Here is an 18,659-nt window from a genome sequence, read left to right on the forward strand (position 1 = left end):
TTCATTCATTCATTCATTCATCCATTTATCCATTCATTCAGCAGCAAACATTTATTGGATACCAATAATACGCCAGACTCTTGTCCAGGCAATGGAGAGATGCAGGCGAACAAGACAGAGAAGTCCAGTGCTTGAAGCCACAGTCAATAAACACAGAAACACAAACAAAACAGGAGCTGTCAGGTTGCAACCAGTGCTGTAAATACAGTGAAAGAGGGGAATGGGAGAGAATGACTGGCCTCGGGGAGGGATACTACTTCAGCATGGTGGTCAGACAAGGCTTGAGGCGGAGGGGATATTTAGAGTGAGGGAGGCACCCATGTGAAAGTCTAGAGGAAGAGCATTCTGGGAAGATGGAACTGAGTTTAAGGACTGAGTTTGGAGTGACAGGGGGTGCAGAGCAGGCCACTGTGGCTGGAGCTCATGGTATGGGGACAGTGGCAGGAGGTGAGGTTTGCTTTCCCCCTGATCTTCCCAGGCCATTTATCCATTGTAATGCCATTATTTGTTCATGGTGTATTTGTTCATGGTGGCCTCTTCTTTGCTAGTCTGAAGGCAGGGTTCAAATCCTAGGGCTTTCTTTATGCCCGGTGCCCAGCCTGGGGAGTGGTTCCCACCAGGAGTGGGTCAGCGTTGTTTGAAGTGATGTCTTAAAGGAACGCCCATTATAGGCCTTTTGGAGAGCGGGTTTGCATAAATGAAGGTGGGGTGGGAGGCAGCTGCAGAACCCAGAAGTGTGTGAGGAGAGGGGTCCCAGGGGAATGGGGCGGGACCAGGTCGCCAAAGACACGCTCTACCCATCTCCTGCTTCCTGCATCATGTACTTTTTTTTAACCCCCACATGTCCTTGTCACTTCTGTCATTTCTCCTTGAGAATCAAGTTGTTTGGGAAAAAGAAAACCAGTTGCATAACCGTGTCCGTTGGCAGGCGCGTTCTAATTTTAAAAAATGTGTCACTCTCCAAGCTGCGCATCCCTTAATCAGGCAATTACTTTATGATGTAGTATAGTTAAGGAGAGGGAAAAAATAAAAAACCACCAACCCTTGAAATCTCAAACAATTTCTTAGGGAGAATTAATTTGGTAAATGTTTGACTTGAGCTCAAAAAAGTCTTTTGTTTGCATTTCTAAATGACAAAAGGGACACAAAAGAAAGGTAATATTTGGTCTTAATCAATCTTTTTCATTAAAATTAGCTCCCCAAACCAAGGATGTCATGGAATCAGTGAATGTGGGGAGAAGGGCTTGGGGGTCTGTGAGGAGGGGGTGTGAGGACGTTTGTGGGGAGGGCAGGATTATTGCGTGGGCATGACCCCGGGAACACAGGATGGGACGGGATGAGTGGCGCTGGCACTGAAAATAGTAACATCATGGATTGAAGGCTTCCCACAAGGCTTTCAGCCCTTGTTCCAAGCCTTTTCAAATACCCTATCATTTTTTACCCAGAGCAACCCTGTGACGGAACTATTGCTATGCCCATTTTACAGTTGAAGACACTGAGCCTTGGGGAAGTAAGAGAATTTGCCCAATGCTTCCAGCTGGACGGGGCAGAACTGGGACTTGAACCCAGGTCTCCTGATTCCAAAGACCGTGCTTTAGCACTTACCATCCCTAAGTGCACTTTTCGTCTCTGCCAAGTCCCGGTACAGTTCCGGGCAGATCGCAATGCTGGAGGGGCTGTCAGGAAGCCCTCGAAAGTATAAAAAGGACCTTACCATTTCTGCCAAGTTTTCTGCCAAGGATGTTTCTTCCAAAGATGCCCTGAGTGGAAAGGCAAATTCGAGACACCTAAGAAGCTTCTCTCCAGCATCCAGGGCTTCTGAGGTACCCCATACTTGACCCTGACCTGCTCGTTCTCCTGTGTGGTTCCAAATCTTTCCTGAGCCCCTCCCTTCATCAAAACACCCAGGTTTTTGTGTCCTTCCCCTCGGCTTCCCAGGTCATGATGAGTCAATAAGCCCCTGTCCTGTGTGATCTGTGTGTTGTTAAACCCAGGACATCTCCAAAGCTAGAGATGTCAGCTTCTGTGCAGGCTCACAGAGGAAGCAGGTAGAGCTGGAAGGCAGGGGGAGTGAGGCTGGTTTTCTATCATCATTTGATCCATTTGCATCCGTAACTCTCTCTCTCCAAAGCTCAAGCACTGAGACTCTTCCTCCTCACCGCCCCCCCCCAACCTTTTATGATGTAGAAGAGTCTAGATGGCCATTCTGGCTAACTGTTTCCCCCTTTGTTCCTGATTTCTTTTCTTTTTTTTTTTTTTTTCAGTACGCGAGCCTCTCACTGTTGTGGCCTCTCCCGTCGTGGAGCACAGGCTCCGGACGCGCTGGCTCAGCGGCCATGGCTCACGGGCCCAGCTGCTCTGCGGCATGTGGGATCTTCCCGGACCGGGGCACGAACCCGCGTCCCCTGCATCGGCAGGCGGACTCTCAACCACTGTGCCACCAGGGAAGCCCTGTTCCTCATTTCTTTATCCAACTTCCAGCACTAGGCTATAAAAACAGGGCTGGCCATCATCAGAGGTGGAGACTGGGCATGGGATCTTGGTTTGCAAAGACAACATTTTCATTGGGGGAAGTTGAGGGTGGTGGGGAATCTTACTGCTAATATATCTTGTCCCTGCCACAAGATCACATATGTGATCACATTTGAACAGCACTCTTTATCGGCTAAAACACAGCTGTGTCTTGAGACAGCAGAAAGTCCAGAAAACCCATGAACACATCCCCACCAAAGACTGGCTGGATGTCGGTCCCCTGAAAGTCTCCTGCATCAGGGCAATGGGGCACCTTAGCCTAGACAGCCCCTGGAGGACCCTAAGATCGCTGACAAGTTGAAATGGGAAACCCTAGGCAAGTAATTGCCTCATGTCAGGCTTTGTGACAAAAGCAAACAATTATTAAGCACCTACTGTGTACAAAGGACTTACTTCTGTACAAGATAGGTATAATTCCCCCCACTCATTTTATAGATGAGAAAACTGAGTCTCAGAGAGGTTAATCCACTTGGTCAATGTCACACAGCTTGTAAGCAGTCAGGCAAGGACTTGAACCTAAGTCTGCCTGATGTCACAACCCATTCCCTGACCATTACATCCTCTTGCTTCCCAGCGATGTGCACAGGGTCTGTTTTCCTATCTGCTGAAAGAGGCACCACCTCATTGTACCTTCATGGATGTAGCATTGGAAACAAAAGTTTGTGATGTCTTTTTCCAGGAATTTGGATAAGGGTGGACTCCGGGGCAGGCTAGGACCCCTTGTTGGGTTACTATTTCTATGTCTGTATAGCATTTGGTTATCATGGCAGGAAATTGCTGTAGCCAGTGCATGGACTCATGCATTGAATCACTCAAAGTAGTATTTATCATGTTCCCATGGTGTGCCAGGCACTGTGATAGATGTTGCCATTGTGAACACAACTCATTTGGTTTCTTCTGGCATGAAGTTTGCAGTTTTGTTGGGAAAATGGCATTTGACCAAGTAATTAAAACATCATATCTGTCAGAGTGCAGTGTTGTATTTTAAGAAGAAAGGGATTTAATACAGGGGATTACGTGTTTATAAAACTACTGGATGGTCTGAAGAAGCAGGGCCTAGGCTGGGTCCCTGGGAATGACTCTCAGAACAATGTAGGCCTCATCAGGAGAGGGGTTGGGATCCTGAGGCCACCCTGGATGCCCTGCCATCTGGGTTTGGAGCCACCACTACTGATGACCCAGCGCCACACACCAGGAGGGGGTGAAGGGCCACCTGATGCTGTGATCCAATGATTAGGGAATCATCTCAAGAAGCTCCGTCACCATCACTCTTTCATGATACCAGGATGCTGGTGAATTAACCTAGGAACTTGCTGCAGGAAAATCACAGTGGAGAGGATCAGAAACCACAGACAGATGGCATTCACTTTATGTTTGCCTTCCAAATGGAAACCTCATTTTATCCTAGATCTCAGCTGCAAAGGAATCTGGGAGATGGGGCTTTTAGTCTTCCAGACCAGGAAGTATGGGGAAAATAGGTACCATGTATCGATAGAAAATATCCAGAGAATCCAGGTTGAGGGTTGGGAAGGAAGGCCCACAAGAGGCTGTGGGTATATAATGATGAGATGAATCCAGACAGTGGGGTGAGAGGCAGCTTCTCTCATGATGGTGATTTCCAAGCTGAGGTCTGAATGGTGCAGTCTGTATAAAGGCCCTGAGACTAGGGGTGGAGGGAAAGCAGAACATGTCTGTGACAGGTTGGATGATTGTTCAGTAAATGTTCATTCCCCCTCACCTTCCACGTGGGTGGTATGCACTTCCCTGCCCAGTGGCGTTAGCCACGTGACTGGGTTTGGCCAGATATGATATGAGCAGAGACCTGGTTTAGCTTGGATTATTGTGTTCTGGTGATCTATCATGAGAAGCACCTCTCTGGACTCCAGAAAGAAAACACATGAAGTTGAAATAAACCCTTTTCTACAGAAAAACCCAGACGAACTTTTTGGCCAACCCAATACCAATGGCACATGGTAGGTCAGGGGCAGAGCAGAGGCTGGAGCCCAGGCCTCCTGGCTCACATCTATACCTGTCCTCCTGTCACCTCATCTAAATGACAACAGCAACCATTCAACAACACCAGTATTCAAACTTAGCCAGTCATATCTGATTTATCCAGGGCTGCCTGATTTAACCGTTAATGTCTCCACTTGCAGATGAGGAAACTAGGCATCAAAGAGGTTCCACTTATTGCTCAAGGCCATACCTGAGCTTTTTTCTGCCCAATGCCCATGATCCCAGCTGCTGGGCACAGCAGACCCCCACCAGCCTGGCTTCTTATCCCAGCTGTGCTGAACTGGACTGCCGGCTCCATGCGCATCAGCTTCTGACTCCGTGGCTCTCTGCAATTCTGCTGACTCAGGTGGGCTAAATTTATACCTCAGGCAGGAGCGTATGGGGACTGTTTGCAGTAGGTGATGGAGAGGTTCAGATCCCATTGTGCATTCCTGGTAATTACAGGCATCTCTGTCAGCAGGCAGTCATGGCATGCCTGTGGGGGAGATTTCCTTCTCAGAAGGTGGCTCATGAAGCAGGCTTAGCCTGTGTCTAACAGGAATTAACAAGGGCAAGCGTCAATGTGGGGAGAACAGAGGAAGGGAAGACACGGGAAATTCTACTCTTGGGACATCGGTGGAAGGAGGGAGATAAGAACTCCAGAAATCTAAAGGGGGGCTGCATCTGGTCCAGCCCAGGGCACTGGATAACGTGGAGCCGCCTTCCCAAATTGGGCTCTAACAAGCACAAGCGCCCATGAGATGTTAGCAGATGATCTGCAGACCAGAGAACCCCCGGTGTGTTCCTCTCCCACATTTTTTAGCTCTGTGCTTCCTGGAAACAGGGCAGCAGTGCACTTCCTGGACCCCTTGTCCTTGTGTGAGGCCATGTGACTCTTCCTGGCCAATGAGTTGTGAGTGAAAGTGGCATTCATCACTTCGGACTGAAGCATTTAAATGGTGGTGCAGATCCTCAGGAATTCTGGGCCCCCTGCTGGGAAGCACCTCTTGTGAGTGAAAACCATGAGCAAACACCCCCTGTCAACCTGCAGTGGAGACACAGTACAGGTGAGACATACACCTTCGTTGTCACAAGCCAGGAATATTATGGAGATGTTTGTTACTGCAGCATAGCTGAGTCTAGCCCCACAGATAAAAATGATCCAATGAGAAAAGGAAATACTACAAACCCAGTCCATTTCTTAGAGATTTACAGGGCACATTATCAATGAAGGATCTGAGAAGTCCTGAAAAACAAACAAATAAGAAATTTGTTTTCCTTGGTTTAATTCAAAGTTTCCCAAATGTATAGACTAACAATCCTTCGCACCAGTGGAACATCTTTGCCTGGGACAGCAGGATGGCAGCAAAAATCTTCCAGGGTGCTCTTGCAGACTCAAAAAGCATCTCTGGAAGACATCTCATCTCAGACATCCTCCTGTGAATGCTGACACGGGAAGCAGTGGGGAAGGGTTTGAATATTCAGATAGGAAACAGAAAATCTGCGTATCAATCCCGCTGTCACTAGCTCCATCTCTAACGTGGAAAGTCATCTCTTCTCTCTAAACCCCATCAGTGTTCTTCCTGCGCCTCCAGGCTTATGATGAAATGACTCTGTAAAGTGCTTGGCACGTCAGAGGTGCTAACTTGGCTGCTGCAGCTGTCCCAGATGTGCAGACAGCTGTCTGAAGGGTGGACTGCAGCCATGCAGGGAGCACAGAGCCAGGATATGTTAAAGCTGCCAAAGAGAGGTAGTATGATTTGGAAAGCAAGCCTGTCAGTCTGTAAGGGGGATCAGTAACACATGAGACCCCACAAATTGCCCCTGGGATATTCCATATCTCCCTGGTTTCCTGACTGAACTTCCACACAGCTGCTAGAGCCCACCCTCCTTGCAACCCCAAGGATGTGGCATCCTGCCTCTAAGATCCTCTTCTGGGACTTGCACTGGCAGGAACCCGTGGAAATTCACTCTGATCCTCCTACCTCCATTAAGACTGCTGTGGTCCCCAGGGCTCAGCTTTCCTGGTCCCAGTCACTGCCATCTCCCTGTGGGATCCCCTGGGATACCATTGCCACACTCCCCCAAGGCCTTTCCTCAGCAACTTTAAAGCTTGGACACATGCTCCTTTGTCCTGTTGGGGACTAAATGTACACTGACTCCAAAAAATGTTGCTCTTTTCTCTGGGTCTCAGATGTCAGCCGTAGGGGAGCCAGTGGTTTTCAAACCATTTGTGTTTTGAGCCATGGACTCTTCCCTTTGAATGACACCTTAGGTGGAGCCCCGATATGTACAACACAGGTGAGGGCAGAGTGCCCTGCTCGTCCATGACTTCTCGGCTCACAGTGTGAAAGTCACTGGATTAAACCCACTTGGAGAGCCTCCCAGCTCATGTACAGTCCACAGCTCAATGAGACAGACTCCTACTGCCTCTCCCTCCTTCTCTCCTGAGGACCCACACCCTCTGCTCCCTGGTGCCCCCTCCCTCCTCCACTTAGGCCAGAGGCCGCTTCCCCTGCCTCTGACTGGAGGCGGACACCCCAGAGGCTGCCCCTGCAGCTCAGGGATTCCGGGAGCTCACAGGATGGCAGCAGAGGCCGGGTCCCAGCCCTGCCTCGCCCTTGCATCCTCACCCCCACCAGCAGGGTCTGCTGCGATTAGAGGCTGGATTGGGGGGCACAGCGAAACATTTTCTGGCTTAGCTGGGGATCCCTGGATTTCCACTGCTTCACTTACAGAGGACGGCGCCCGAGCTCTTCCCCGCCCTGAGGCATCTGGGAGCAGGGACTGGGCCGCCCTCTCTGTCCTGGGAGCCAGCGCTGCAGGCCTCCAGAAACCCTCCTGGTACCAGCCCCCTTCTGACCTGCTAGCTGAAGAAGGGAGTTCATTAGCTACAAATTAGCATCATTATCCAACCCAAGTGCTCTGTCGGGGCTTCCACAAGGGAACCGTCAGGTGCCCAGTCTGGGGGTCTGCTTGTCCTTGCTTGGGGTTTTCATAATCTCTGGAGATGTTTTGTTTTGTTTTGTTTTTAACGGTACGCGGGCCTCTCACTGTTGTGGCCTCTCCCGTTGCGGAGCCCAGGCTCCGGACGCGCAGGCTCAGCGGCCATGGCTCATGGGCCCAGCCGCTCTGCGGCATGTGGGATCTTCCCGGACCGGGGCACGAACCCGTGTCCCCTGCATCGGCAGGCGGACTCTCAACCACTGAGCCACCAGGGAAGCCCTGGAGATGTTTTTTAATGTAATAATAATAATGACAGTGATGGGTGTGCACAGGAGCATTCCCTCCACACCCTGAGGCATGGTGCCCAGTGGGAGGGCCTGAGGTAGGAGCAGGGTACCAAAATGCACCCCCTAAAATAACCACAAACCACGGTGATAACAGACCTTGTGGCTCCATTTTAATCTGCTCCCTGCTTCTAGAATCATGCCAGCATGATGAAAGAAACCCCTGCCCAGTTTCAAATTTATTCAGGAGCGAGGATGTATTCCAGAGGTTCACACTAATCCCTTTTGGGGATCTCTCTGAGGTGCTAATGGATCCCCTCCTGTTCCTTTTGAAATGGTTCCCTCCCAGCAGGTTATCTGAGATTGGCCAGTAGAGAGAACAACCATACTATACTTAAAAGAACTCCCTGCATCAGAAATAACTCTTTGGGGGCCTCCCTGGTGGCGCAAGTGGTTGAGAGTCCGCCTGCCGATGCAGGGGATACGGGTTCGTGCCCCGGTCTGGGAGGATCCCATATGCCGCGGAGCGGCTGGGCCCGTGAGCCATGGCCGCTGAGCCTGCGCGTCCGGAGCCTGCGCGTCCGGAGCCTGTGCTCCGCAACGGGGGAGGCCACAACAGTGAGAGGCCCGCATACTGCAAAAAAAAAAAAAAAAAAAAAAAAAGAAATAACTCTTTGGGAAGCAAGTGACAGAAAAAATTAATTCTCGTGGGCTCAAGCAACAACCACCACAGATGATGCTTTAGGCCACAGAACACATATGTTTGTGAGAGAGCTTCAGGTCTGGTTGGATCCAGGTGGCCCTAAAAATTCTGACAGAATAATATAAAAATATAAATATTTTATTTACATAAACATGTAATAAGGGGCTTCCCTGGTGGCACAGTGGCTGAGAGTCTGCCTGCCGGTGCGGGGGACACGGGTTCGAGCCCTGGTCCAGGAAATTCCCGCATGCCGCGGAGCAGCTGAGCCCGTGTGCCACGGCTGCTGAGCCTGTGCTGTAGAGCCCGTGAGCCACAGCTGCTGAGCCTGAGTGCCGCAACTACTGAAGCCCGTGCTCTGCAACAGGAGAAGCCACCGCAGTGAGAGGCCCATGCGCCGCATTGAGGAGTGGCCCCCGCTCACCGCAATTAGAGAAAAGCCTGCACGCAGGACCCAACGCAACCAAAAATAAAATAAATAAAATAAAATAAATTAATTAAAAATTAAAAAAAAACATGTAATAAGTCCAAATATAAAAATATTGGTCATTCTTCTTTGCCATTGCTTAGCCCTGCTTTCATTTGTGTTGCCTGCATTCTCAGGCACTCCCCTCATGGCTCCAAGATGGCTGCCAGTGGCTCAAAGCTTCCATCCTACCATCTTAGTGCAAGAGTCTTCTTCTTTTTCACCAATCCCTCCTAAAGTCCAGCACTGACCCTCCCATTGGCCCAGCTGAGGTCACATGCCCATCCCTGAACCTGATGAGATGCTCTGACTGGATAGGCCTGGATCACACGCCCATACCTGGAGCAAAAAGGGGGACAACCCCACTCAAACCACCTGGACTGAGAGGGGAGGAAGGTTGAGTGTCCCCAGGGAAATCAGGGCACTATTAGGAGGAGTAAGGGATCTGTATTCTGGAAAGGCAAAATCTCGATGGATATTTATGTATATTGACACTGTAGATGGAACTGCTCCACATCCAACCCCTACTACCACCATACTCACGGCTTTCAAATCCAGAGCTGGCCTATAATTCAAGCTCAACCCCGAAAGAGGGAAAACTTTCTTTATCAAGATGGTTGCCTTGGGCTTCCCTGGTGGCGCAGTGGTTGAGAGTCTGCCTGCCGATGCAGGGGACGTGGGTTCGTGCCCTGGTCCGGGAGGATCCTATATGCCACAGAGCGGCTGGGCCCGTGAGCCATGGCCGCTGAGCCTGTGCTCCACGACGGGAGAGGCCACAACAGTGAGAGGCTCGCGTACTGCAAAAAAAAAAAAAAAAAAAGATGGTTGCCTCTAGGGCCAGAGATCTTGCCAATGGTCAACTGAAATTGAGGGAATCACAGATGTCAAGGTCACTCAGTCCAGCCTTCACCTGATGCATCTTCCCACTGCAGCCTAAGAGGTTGACTAGTCTATATGTCCAGGGAATTATCCATGTCCAGTAGACAGTGACCTCCTTCAGGCTGAGGATTTTGTTGTGTTCACTTATTTAATCCCAGGACTGAGGACAGTGCCTGGCACACATTGCAGCATAAATCAAAACATTTCACAATTGGTTGGTTCTGACTTTTAAAAAATTCTCCTTATGTACATATATTAACCAAAATTTAGTTTGGGGGGGATTTCTACCCTCTGGTTAGGACCACTCAGAAAAACGTTATCATTTTCAGGGGACTACATTTCAGACATTTGCTGCTACAAAATATCTATCACGTCTACTCCATCCGATCTCTCCTTAGGCTACACAGTACTAGTTCCTTCAACTACCTCCCACATGGTATGATTTCAAGTCCCTCTACCCAGATTCTCTCTTAACCTAATCCCTTTGGCCATTATCTTGCTCACAATGTGGTGCCACTTCTCCAGGTGGGAGTACTGGTGTAGAGTACAGCAAGATGACCACTTCCCACTTTCTGCCTACTCTACCTCCATTAATATGGTCAACATCCCATTATTGTTTCAGTCCTTATATCTTATTGGAGACTCACAATATACTTATTGTTTTCTAAAACCTTTGGGTTTTTCATATATCCTAGCCATGGTTTTCCCATCCCCTACTTGTATGGTTAAATTTTTATATGGTTCCTGATACTCAAGTAGAAGCTGAGGATGGGGAAATTAATCTTTCTGGAGCACTTCTTATGTCCCATGTACTTCATAGGCATTCAGCTATTTACTTCTAACAGTATTTTTTTAATAGATCTTTATTGGAGTATAATTGCTTCACAACACTGTGTTAGTTTCTGTTGCACAACAAACAATATTATAAAGTAGGTATAATGGTCCCCAACTTATACACGTTCAACCTGAGGCTTAGACAAGTTCCTCATTTGCAAAAGTCACACATCTTAAAAGGGGCAGATTCAGGATTCAAACCCAGACCAGCCTGGCCCCCAGGCCCAGGCTCTTATAGCAACACCATGAGTTACTCCTAATGATAGGGGTCTGAATTGAAGGCAAGGGAGCCAGATCACCCCAGAGAGGGCTTCACTGTGCATTGTGTAAGTTCCCCTTGTCAGCTCTACGTAAGCCCTGTCCAAATACATCCCACTGTACTCCCTCTGACTGCCCTTCTAGATACTGCTTCCAACATCCTGCAAGAACTTTCATAACCTGAAAGTTCTCTATGTCCATCTGCCTACTTAGCATGGCTGTATCATCAGGGCACTGTGGGCAGCAGATGGGGGTGTTCAGCAAGTCTGGGGACAACAAGATATCTTGGAAAATGTACGCAGAAGAGAAAAAGGCCAGTGTGGTCCATTGCTTCCCTACCTTCTATTCACCAGCTGTCAAGGGGGCCCACCAATTAAGTGGCTGTCTAGGGCTTTCAAAACCACTAATCAAACCTGACAAAATTTTTAAAAAGAGCTTTTTACAAATTTTCTCTTCATTTACTTTTTTAAGCATGTTAAAAGGTTCATTAGGGATCTGCAAAGGATGAAGAAGCCCTTCTCCGGCTACCCTCCTCCTCCACTCAGTAATTAAGAACACAGCTGCCCCCAACAGGAGCTTTCATGCCTCCCCCGTTGGCAGCGGAAGATGCAGACAGGAGTTCAGAAGCATCTTGTTAGCGTGTCTGCCTTGCAAGAATCGCTCGCTAATGGGAGATGCTGGGAGTTGGTAATTTGGTAAAAATGTGTTGTTATTGTCAACAGACGGCTTCTCCAGCTCCTGCCTGGGCCCCGCCTGCTCTGTCTCTTGTACTGCGAACTCGGCTGGGAAACAATCAAGAAAAGATGGCCCTCTGGGAGTCCAGGCAGAATGTGTTCCCTTAAGGAACGCTCCAGAATACGTGGCATTTGGGAGCTGCAGCTCACGTCCCTCCAGAGAACGGTTTTCCCTCTACGGTGGGAGCTAGGGCCTCGTGGGAATGGTGTGGGCCCCAGAGTCAGAAAACCTAAACCGAGACCCCATCTCCGTCTCTGAGTTACCTGGGGCAGGTGGTTTCATCTTTTGACTTCATTTTCCACATCTGTAATGTGGAGATAACAGTATCCTCCTTGCAGGATTGCCATAAGGGTTACCTGTCCGCAGTGGTCATTAGAATCATAACTGACATTGATGGGGCTATTTGCCAAGAGTGAGACCCTCTGCTAAGGTTTCCAAAACACCCATTTCATAGGCAAGGAAACAGGCTCAGAGACATTGAGTGACTTGACAGTGGTCACACAGCTAGGAAGTGGGGTGGGAGTTGAAGCCAGGCGTGTCCGTTTCCGAAGACTTGTATGTACTACACATTCTTGTTTCAGTCAGACTCCAGATGCAATTGTAGCTGTAATTGCCGTGTGTGCAGAGAAGGTTCTGTACATGCCCGACGTTGCAGAAATATCCATATTGACATTCTGGGAGCTGCCAGCCTCTGGGAATGGGAGAAGCAGAAGGGACCATCACCAATTTTCAGGGTTGGGGAGAAAAGGGAGGAAGGGGAGAGGGAAAAGGGGCCGGGAGGCTGGCTGAAGGCTCCACAGCGCATCAGTCGATCCACGCTCCACGTACCTGGAGGGACCAGATCTCAGAGGCTCTGATGAAAGGCAGGCCCAGTCCCTACCTAGCAGCAAAATGACCTTCTAATAGAATAGGAAAGCTGACATGGAGTGAGTGGAAATCTACAAATAACCAACAAAGCCTCGTCCTCATTTATTCTCCAGATATTCCCTGAGCGCCTGCCATGAGCCCTGGGGGTACAATGCGGGGGGTCCTTGTAGATCTCTGCCTAGAGTCCTCCCGAGTGTCCCAGTGCAGGTTCTTACTGAGCACGATCTGACTCTGCCACCCCAACGCTGTCTCCTACGACCCCCCCCCCCACTCTCCCTCATGGGCGGCAGGCCACTGTCCGGAGTTACCCCGTGACATCCCGCTTCCAGTGTTTCCACGATGAGCTTCTCATTATCCTTCAGGTTTGAGATCAAATGTCCTGCCTTAGAGGCACTCTCCCAGACGTCTCCCCGTCGCGAGGTTCCTCCCCTCCCCTTACGGTCTCTGTCCTCACATCCTTTTTGTTTCCTTTATAACCGTTAGCATCATTCACAGTTATTTTCTTATTCATGTGCTTCTTCCACCTCTTTCTCTCCCATTAGTCAGAAACTTCTTGAGGAAAGTAACGATGTCTGTCTTGTTTACCATCACATCTCTGGAGCCTGAAACCCAGTAGGTATCCAGAAAGTCCTGATTGAAGGTACCATGCACAAGACATTTTACCTGCCCCTGGGGGGCTTAGAAGGGAGTTACAGGTAGCATTGGTGCCTGGTAGAAAGGAAGAGCTCATCCCAGTGGGCTTCCTGGAGGAATGATGCCTCCAGGGTAGGGATGGCCTGAACACAGATGGTGGGGAGGCTGGGACAAGGGAGAAAGCAGAGTTTGTGAGAATCACTGTGCACAATAGCCATGATCCCTGGGCCCCAGGGGAAAGGGCCTGGCCCTGCTCTGGTAGTGGTTTCAGGGAAAGGACAGCGGAGGATGGTGGCCGTAACAGTTAGCCATATCATTGGCAGAACTGGGCGAGCCAGGGAAGCCCGGCAGCTCTGAGGTTGGCCTGCCCACAAACCCTGATCCCAGTTTTTTGCCCGCTGCTATAGCAGCTGCAACTGGACCCCTCAGCCAGACAGAGAGAGGAGTAAAAACAAAAAAGGAGATAGAAAAAACCCCACACCGATTCCCTGGGAAACACATTTGAAAACATCTCATTGAACAAGGAGTGCGTGCGAGGCTCAGGCGGCAGCAGGCAAGCTGGTAAGTGACCTCTTTTCTTCTGCTGACACAAGGCCCTCCTGTTACCAAGCGTGGCAGAGCTGGCCATGACCTGGGCCTCCCCAAGCAGGAGCTTCCACCAGGTAAGATGTTTCTTCTGGAAAAAAGCACTGATGCCCAGCCGGACATACAGGGGTCTGATGAGCAAATGTTCTCTCCTGTTTCAACATCCCAGGTCAATAGACATTCTCTGATGACTGCTAAGTTCCAGGCTCTGAGCCTCATGCTGGGAAGGCAGGTGAAAAAGACAGAGCCCATGCCCTTGAGAGGTTGGTAGTTGGGAAGGGGAGAGGAACATGGAAATCAGACAGTAGAATCAGTGCAAAGGTGATGGGGGGGACAAAGAAGGGCCATCGAGACTGATGGGCCCTGGGACCCCACTCCTCCATTTGCTGTGGGGGGGGGAGCTAAAGGCCAAGGGCCCTGGGGATAGCATCCTGGGTGGAGGAGAAGGCACCACTTACCTGGAAGTACCACCACCCCATGGTCATACCCAACTTACCCAGTTCCTTCAAGGCCCATGGTTGGGTCAACGTGTCCCATATATGACAGAGGATCAGCACACATGCCATCTGGGGTTCCCTGTCCCCAGAGGTGAGGCAGAGAGAAAAAAAGGAGTAAACCTGGAAGGTTTTGCCTGTGATTGGCACAGATTGTTAAATTAGTCGGGCTACAGAGTGGTGATGGGGTGACAGCTGTGAGTAGTGGTCAAGAATTTTCACTGATACGGCAATGGGGATGAGTTCTTACAATGGCTGGGGTTGTGATACCCCAGGAAAGGATGAAGGTGTTGATGCTGGTATAGAATTGTGATAACAATGGCAATTGTGGCAGTCCGAATCTGGATATTTACCTCACCTCTCTGCGTCTCAGCTTCCTCATCTGTAGAATGGGTATGATGCCTGCGCATCAGGCTATGAGGATTTTAAAAAGGCAGCTCCAAAATCCAGAAGAAGAGTACAAAGAGAGGGGCAGATTTCAAGGTGGGAGGGATGCTTTCCAGCTGGGGGGGAATTGTGGGAGTCTTTCTTGAGGAGCTAAGTTTCTGGTGAAGACCTGGCGATGGCTAATAATCCAAGTGGGCTGGCTGGGAAAGGTGGGGGGCTGGGCAAAGCACCTTGTAATGAACACGCAGTTCATAAAGCTCAATATAAAGCAGGCAGCCGTGCTCTATTGCACAAGCCTGCTGGTCTTCTTAGGATCTGTATCTCTATTGGAAATTGTCATGTCTCTTCGCCTTCTTGTTTATTGTCCATCTCCCCTATCTAGATTGTAAGAGCCAGGAGGGAAGCCTCTGAGTTTGCTGCCTAAAGTGATCTGATCCAGAGTGGGCATTTGGTTACTGCTTGTTGGACAAATGAATGGAGCTGTAAACGACGCTGTTCTGTGAATCCCAAAGGCAGCCTTGTGATGAGGTCAGCGATCTACTAGCTCGTGATCTTCCACAAGTAGAGTTGCTGGCTTTTGGGGGACACCTGATCCCACTGATACTAATGCTTGTTGAGCGAGTGATATTCCAAAGTAGCAGCGTCCCCAAACCCTCTGCCTTTGAGGTACTTGAAGCTGGGATGCTTCATGTTATTATATCAGCGTTATTTTCTCATCTGTCCTAGCAGGCAGGGCAGAAATAGTGACCCCATCTCCCAGTCCAGGAGACAGAGGCTTGGGAAGGTCATGTACCTCTCAAGTTCACATGGGTGGGAACGGGCAGCATCAATCCCCAAACCCAGGGCTCTGTCTCCAAGCCCAGGGCTCCTTCCAAAAGCCCCACTCAGCTCCTTCCAGAAACTCTACTCACCTCCAACATCCTAGACACTGATCAGTTACTCCCGTAGAGGGGCTGCTTCATTTCCGAGCTTTCTCTTCTGCCAAGTGTGATGCATGTGCTGCGTGTATGAATGTCTCCACTTTACCAGCTCTGTCTGAGGATAGTCACACAGGCGTATAACCCGACACAGTGCCGTGCAAACAGCAGGTGCTCACATATGAATTGACTTGGCCCCTTTCCTGCCTGGGCTGCTAACTTGCCAGTCCCAGGAAGGAGAGGTGGCCTGGGAACTGCTCTACAGCTGAGGGTGTGGAGGGCAGACAGGGACACTGGGGTGGAGGGTGGTGCATAGACATTGGTGCAGCGGGGAGGGGAGCCCAAGGGCAGGGGGTGAGAATGAAGGACGTGAGGATGGAAACCCAGAGCCCAGCGGGGCCCAGCTGAAGCAGGAAGAGAAGAGCACATACTTGCTGTGTCATATAAATGAGAAACAATAATAATAACATTGGTTTGCATGTAATAATAAAGTCTACAGGGACTGAATTACCTTGATAATAGGCTGCAGATGTCAGAGAGTTATTTGTTTCTTGAGGGAAGAGCTGAGGGTTGCATTCTCTCCCTCTCTCTCTCTCTCTCTCTCTCTCTCTCTTTCACACACACACACACACACACACCAAGGACGTCGCTCCAGGTGGGGAGAAGGGGGATGGACCCTGGCAGAGAGTGAAGCAGCTGAGGCTGGGGGCTCAGAAGCGGGTTGTGATAGTCATTGTTGTTGCTCATCAGATATGTTCCTTCTCACCTTACGGGCACATGCAGGTTTGCATTTCCTGACCACCATGTGGTTGTGGAGTCACTGAGTTGTCAGGGGAAGTGATGTGTGTCACCTCTGGGTGGGAGCCCCTAATGGCTAGTGCAAGACCCTCCAGAATTGCCTTCCCTCTGCTGCAGTGATAGTGGAAGTGCACGTCGACATGACATTCCATCAGCCTGGGTCCCGGAGTGAAGAAGAGGCCGTGTCAAGTCCCCATTGCAATGGACATAGAGCAGGAGAAAGAAACCAAACTTTGTCAGAGTGAGCCATTGAGGCTGAGGCTCATTGTTACTGCAGCATTACCCATCCCACCCTGACTGACAGAGGGCCCTGCTTTGGGACCAAAGGCTAAGAATATAGGTCCCAGACCACAGAGCCGTGCAGCTGTCCAGAATCACAGTCCCTCAATCATGATTTCCCTGGTCAGATGGAAACTGTCCCCAAACCTCCAAGACTAGGAGATGGGTCTCTCGACCTTGAATCATCTGATGGTCCTGTCCCTGCATTGCTTTGTTCTGCTAGTTGTAACATCGATCCAGAAGTTACAAGTCCCTGTCCAATTCAGGCAATAAAAATTAGATGGGATGTCCAGTATCATGTAGACAGAAGGTGACCTATTGACTGAAATTTGCTTTTTCAATTACTTTTAAGGTCATCACATGTCAGAACACTGTGGCTTTGGGGTCAGAGCCTGCATAACGTAAGTGGTGGTTATCAGGAACTGTGTTCTCATCCCATCCCCTTATTATGAGGTGGAAAACCTTGGCTCACGTATTCAAGGCCACGCCCAACACAGTGTGTTGTTTTAAACTTCCCTGGACTCTCCCTAAAGTTTCTCTCTACATTTCCCCCAGATATTCAAGGCCACGCCCAACACAGTGTGTTGTTTTAAACTTCCCTGGACTCTCCCTAAAGTTTCTCTCTACATTTCCCCCAGATAGGTGGTCTCGGAGAACCTGATTACTACCTTCATGTCATATTTTGGGAGGTCTAAGGAGCGAAGGGAACTTTGAGAGAGAAAACCTCACATCCGGGTTTAAATCTTAGAGGCAAGATAATGATGCACACTCTTCTGCCAGGTGGGTGAAAATTCAACCAGCTCTTGGCTTCCTATGTAATTATCCAGAAGCTCAGCTGGGGTCTCACCCCCAAAGTTTCCCACTGTACCAGAAGAGCTGGTGCCTGGGAATTCTTCTCTGTAACCTCTCCACCTCTGCTTTTGTAAATAATCCACTCTTTGCCTCTCTTGCCAGGAAGTGCCATTCTTCAGAACTTTAATCATGTCTGCACCTCATTTCTGAATCGTTTCCAGTTGCCGCCTTGCTCGGCATCTCTGCACAGATCGTGCTTTTACTGCTTCCCCCATCCCATATACTATACACTCACATAGTCAACCTAATAGCCCTCGCAGCCTGGAAGCATAAATCACTTTTTAAAAAGGAGCAAAGTGCTTTAGCATCTTAAGCTGGAATAACAATAACAAGAGGTACCACTGATGGACGGTGCCAGGGACGGTGGCACGGACTGCTCCAAACACTACAGACAAGTTAACTTTTTCCTCCTTGTGACAACCCGGAGAGGTGGTATGGTTATTTTTCTGCTGAGGAAACTGAGGCACGAAGCATTTCAGTAACTTTCCTAAGGCCATGCTTCGGAGACAGTATCTGAGCTTTCTGTGCTGAGCCTTGGACTCTTCCCTCCTAAGCACTATACTCTGTACTTCTCTGAAAGGAACTTTAAGGGTCCTCAACTCCAGCCCTTTTTGGAGACAAGACACAGAGGAGCAAAGTGACCTTTAACTCCCACGGAAAGCTAGTGGCAGATCCGCTAACTGGTCCACTCCCATCAGTTCTATTCCAGGCTTCCTACATCCCTCCTGTGGGGCAGCTTTGAATTGTCCGAGGCTGCGTGGCTCTCTCTTTCCGGCTCCACCCACGGGCCAGGCTTCCTTGTTCTTTCCAGAGACCCAGCCCGCACTGAAGAGGCGAGCCCACCCGATCTGTTCTGCTCCCGGCCCATCTGGAAGTGAATCCGAGATGAGACACAGTAGCAGGAGAGATGCACCCCAAGCACCATTTCTATGAGGAAATGTTAACAGAGGCAGGGGATTCCCACTGGGCTAGGTCCTGGTGGAGCTGCTTAAAATTCTTTAAAGGAGAACAGGACCATTCAGCTTGGTTGCACCTGGCTTCTTGCCCTATTGAAGCCCAGACACCGGTGGCCTCCTCCGTAAACACCTCTGCTTGACAGAGAGACAAAACAGATCCTTAAACAGAAATCTCAACTTGCCAAGGAGCCCTAGGGAAAAAAAGGTGAAACCAATTTTCAACCAGGAATAGGAGAGTCTTCAGGGTCTTTTGGTCGACAGG

The sequence above is a fragment of the Mesoplodon densirostris genome, chromosome 2 (assembly GCF_025265405.1).
Source record: "Mesoplodon densirostris isolate mMesDen1 chromosome 2, mMesDen1 primary haplotype, whole genome shotgun sequence".
Lineage (NCBI taxonomy): Eukaryota > Metazoa > Chordata > Mammalia > Artiodactyla > Ziphiidae > Mesoplodon > Mesoplodon densirostris.